Source organism: Euphorbia lathyris, chromosome 7 (genome assembly GCF_963576675.1).
Source record: "Euphorbia lathyris chromosome 7, ddEupLath1.1, whole genome shotgun sequence".
In the NCBI taxonomy this organism is placed as follows: Eukaryota; Viridiplantae; Streptophyta; class Magnoliopsida; order Malpighiales; family Euphorbiaceae; genus Euphorbia; species Euphorbia lathyris.
Genome location: NC_088916.1, coordinates 19,579,259 through 19,584,032, shown reverse-complemented (window position 1 = coordinate 19,584,032; position 4,774 = coordinate 19,579,259). Strand labels below are relative to the sequence as shown.

General features: G+C 35.5%; 1 non-coding gene across 1 annotated transcript; it reads right to left on the bottom strand.

Moving 5' to 3' along the window:
- Positions 1-2,323: 2,323 nt before the first annotated feature.
- LOC136201682 (small nucleolar RNA R71) lies at positions 2,324-2,430 on the bottom strand. The gene has a single exon (XR_010674025.1). It is a non-coding gene; the product is annotated as a small nucleolar RNA R71 (small nucleolar RNA).
- Positions 2,431-4,774: the final 2,344 nt, after the last annotated feature.

The window sequence follows — 4,774 nt, the reverse complement described above, 5'->3', positions numbered from 1 at the left end:
TCTGGAGATTCTTCAGTGTCTTCTTCGGGCTCAGCTTGCCCTTTCCTTTTTTCTGCTGACCTTGGTGTACCCTGAGGTTGGTCAGTGTTAAGCCCAAAATATACCTAAAATATCCTATATAAATACGTTAAATTTACATTGAAATCGTGCTAATTATATTCATTTGGAATACTTTTACGTCTTTATTTACTTCTTTGATGCAAGGTACTTAATTATTTGGTTAAATCCAAATAGGAGTGAAAACGAAGCTAAAATGGAGGAAAAACCTAAAAAACGTACTGAGAATGCATATCAGTCAGAAGAACGCTCAAGGAGGACGAGAAGCAGTCGAGAGACGGGGAAACAAGTCCCTGTCGCGACTGAGATTCTGAGAATCTCGATCGCGACTTACGGAAGCCAGCTCGGGAGAAAGACGGAGTCTTCAACTCGCCCCTGTACCCCCTGTCGCGACTGAGAGTTTCAGAATCTCAGTCGCGACAGCGAACTATTCTGCACACAAAACACATGTTTTAATCCGAGAAACGCGTCTGTTCGTTTGGATAAAACCGACCCTTCACCAGCGGACACGACCCATCATTTACAACCCTTCAACAACTATAAATAAGTGATCTATTTCAGAATTCAAGAGGTGGGAAAAGTTAGAGAAATTAGAGAAGAAAGTTATTATGTTGAGTTTCTGATTCAGAAAAGAATCAGAAAGTTAGATTTCATTTCTGTAAACAAACTTGCTATACACAAGTTGTTATTAGATTAGTTATAAACACAGTATCAGTTTAGTTTCTAAGGTTGATCAGAGACAAGTTTTCATTCTGGTAGTGGACCTAGCAGTCTCTATTCCGAAGATTCAGCGAGAAGAATTGATGGCTGAAGCGCATGAGGTTTGACGCACCTACGGAGTTTGAGGGAAAGATCGACGACCCGGATCTCAAAGTTTTCGTTACAATTCTATCCAAGTTTCTACTTCTCTGTTCACTTGTGAAAATTCACATTTCATTAATGATATACTTATTTATTCAATACATTATTACTGTTGTTATTTTGATATTGTTCTGACAAAATGATTTTCAAAATGATAAATTGGTGTTTTTATTAAAACGTTCTATTCCATCTTATTCATATAAGAACTTTGTTGAACACTTGACAGATTTAGTTTTTATGTATGACGTGATCACTGATCGCGGCTTATCAGACATAAAATACTAATTTGATTAAGGTAGAAATCACCTCAAAATCAGGGGGATTTCTACGGTTCAAAGCCATTTAATTGAATAAATCGCTATATTGTTACATGTCCATAATCTTACAAAGTTAAAGTTGCTTTCTTTGCTTTATGAAAATAAGTTTTATACCTTCTATTTATTCCAATTACGGTAGTATCTGTCTTGTAATCAAAATCTCAAGACGGAACTGTTCTCTAAACTCGATATAATATTTCTATCTAATCCTAATTTACCCAAACCAATTCAATCAATTAAACATATTTCTTTTATTAAACCTAAACACGTGATTAAAACTGAATTAAATAAAGTTTTAGTTAAAAAGCGTTCCCTGTGGGTTCGATATCTTTTTATTACTACAAGCGTATACCGTGCACTTGCGGAAATCGCACAACAAGTTTTTGGCGCCATTGCCAGGGAACGCCAAATTTTTTAACAAAATTTTAGATTTTTCGTGTTTTATTTCGAATCTAGGTTTAAACATACTTATTTTAACTTTTATAATTTAATAATTTTTATTTACTAATTTATTTATTTTTCAAATTCTGTTTTGTAGGTAGTTTCGGTTCGTGTAAGATTTCAAGTTCATGCGCAGTTCTCGAAGTTCAGGCATACCACCAAAACCACTAGATCCAGAAATTTATAGAACCATTAGGAAGAATAAGAAAGACAAGAAAAATAAAAACAAAAATAAGACCCTAGTAAAGACAAATACCGAGTCTGGTAAAATGACAGACCCACCAACACTTATGGATTACGCTAGGCCAGGTGTGGCCGGTGTAACCAATAGTATCATTAGACCCAGAATCACTGCAAACCAATTTGAAATTAAGCCAGCCTTGCTTAATATGTTGCAAAATAATGTAACATTTTACGGGTTACCTAACGAAAATCCTAACACCCATTTAACAAATTTCCTTGAAATTTGTGACACTTTTAAAATCCCAAATGTGACTGCAAAAGCAATCAAACTTCGCCTCTTTCCTTTCACTTTGAAGGATAGAGCCAAAGAATGGTTAACTTCTATGCCAGCCGCAACTTTTGCCACTTGGGAACAATTAGCCCAAGCATTTTTATCTAAATATTTTCCTTTAGCAAAAACCGCAAGAGTCATAAAGGAGTTAACATCTTTTTCTCAAAATGATAATGAGACTCTTTATGAAACTTGGGAACGTTTTAAAGAACTTCAACGTTTATGTCCACACCACCAATTACCCGCTGAACTTTTAATGCAAACATTTTACAATGGACTAAATCCTACAACTAGGGGTTCATTAGATGCTATGTCGGGAGGGCTATTTATGAAGAAAACATCAGCCCAAGCGAGAGAACTTTTGGAGGAAATGGCAATCAACAGCAGTATGTGGCCCGCGGAACGTGGACATATACCGGTGGCAAAACCATCATCCTCAGCCTCGTCATCAGTTAAAGGTATAGTTGAACTTGATCCAATCGCGATGTTACAAGCCCAATTTTCTGCTTTATCGCACAAAATTGATAAGTTTATGGCACCACGCGATACCAATGGTAATCCAATCCAAACAGATGTGGATTACGAAAATATGAGTGAGATCGAACAGGTAAATTTTGTCCAAGGGCAAAACCAAACTAATAATCCTTATTCTAATACTTATAATTCTGGATGGAGGAATCATCCTAACTTTAACTGGAAAGATAACAATAACAATAATACAAGTGCTAATCAAAATCGTACCACTAATTATCAAAATCAGTCAAGAGATATGATTAGCACTTTATCTTCTAAAATCGACAAGTTTATAGATGCTATCAGTGGAAAAATAAGTAATCACGATGATGGTTTTAAACAGATCGAAAATAAATTCGATCAGCTTATTAAAAACCACTCATTTAGCATCCATAATTTGGAGGTTCAAATTGGTCAACTTGCTAAATCAATTCCATCTCGAAAAAAGGGGAGTCTTCCCAGCCATACGGAAGAAAATCCGAAAGAGCAGGTGAAGGCTATTACTCTTTGTTCAGGGAAAAATTATCAAGGGCCTGAAATGCCCAAAGATGCAACATTACCAGGAACTGATTTATCAAAATCCAAAGAAGATATCTTAAACGCAAATACTTCACCATTTGACACAAGTACCAAAACTTTTGTACCCAAACCACCTTTTCCGCACAAAGTCCGAAATAAGGACTATGACAAACAACTTCTAACGTTTTTGGATAAACTTAAAAATTTGCACATCAATCTAACGTTCATGGATGCAATCACACAAATTCCTAACTATGGTAAGTTTTTAAAAGATTTAATTTCGAAGAAAATCAGTTGGGAAGGAATTTCATCCATTTCGTTAACTGGAGAATGTAGTTCAATAGTATCAAGTAATTTGCCCACTAAACTCAAAGATCCCGGATGTTTTACTATTCTGTGTAAGTTGGGAGATATTAAAAATTCCCAAGTTGTCTTTGTGATTTATGAGCAAGTATAAACTTAATGCCATTGTCTATTTTTAACAAATTAGGTTTAGAAGAAGATATCAAACGTACCAATATGGTTTTGCAATTAGCAGATCAAACCACTAAGAGACCATATGGTATAATTGAAGATGTTTTAGTCAAAGTCGATAAATTTATTTTTCCTACCGATTTTGTTATATTAGATTTTGCGTATGATGTAAATTGCCCTTTAATTTTTGGTAGACCGTTTATGAACACGGGACGTGCTCTAGTAGATGTGTCGGAAGGGAAGGTAGTTTTAAGGATAGGAGAAGATAAGATCGAGTTTAACATGAACAAAGCGATGAAATACCCTATGGAGGAATTCGCTTGTATGAAACTTGATTTAGTCGAGGAATGTGTCAATGACGTTATTCAGAGTGAAGAAATAATTGAACCTATAATAGGTGAGGAATTAGAAGATAAGGACCCAGAGCCTTTGATTCGAGAAGATGGACCAGTTTCGCCTTCAATTGTAACACCCCCTAAATTAGAACTTAAAGAGTTACCCAGTCATTTGAGGTACGCTTTCTTAGGCCAAGGCGATTCTCTACCTATAATTATTTCTAACAAATTAACAAATGATCAAGAAGAAAAATTGAAAGAAGTTGTTAGAAATAGGATAGGAAGTATGGGATGGCAAATTTCAGACTTAAAATGAATTAATCCTAGTATCGTAATGCATAGAATTCACTTAGAAGAGGATAAGCCACCTAAAGCGGATAGGCAAAGACGCTTAAATCCGAACATGAAAGAAGTAGTAAAAAATGAGATTACTAAACTTTTAGACAATGGAATCATTTATCCGATCTCGGATAGTGAGTGGGTTAGTCCAATCCATTGTGTACCTAAAAAAGGAGGCATAACTGTTGTAAGAAATGATGAAGGTGAACTGATACCTACACGAACCACCACCGGTTGGAGGGTTTGTATAGACTATAGGAACCTGAACAAAGCAACTAGGAAAGATCATTTTCCTCTACCTTTCATTGATCAAATGATCGAAAGGATAGCCGGTCATGCATTTTACTGTTTCCTAGACGATTATTCCGGATTCTTTCAAATTTACATTTATCCGGATGACCAAG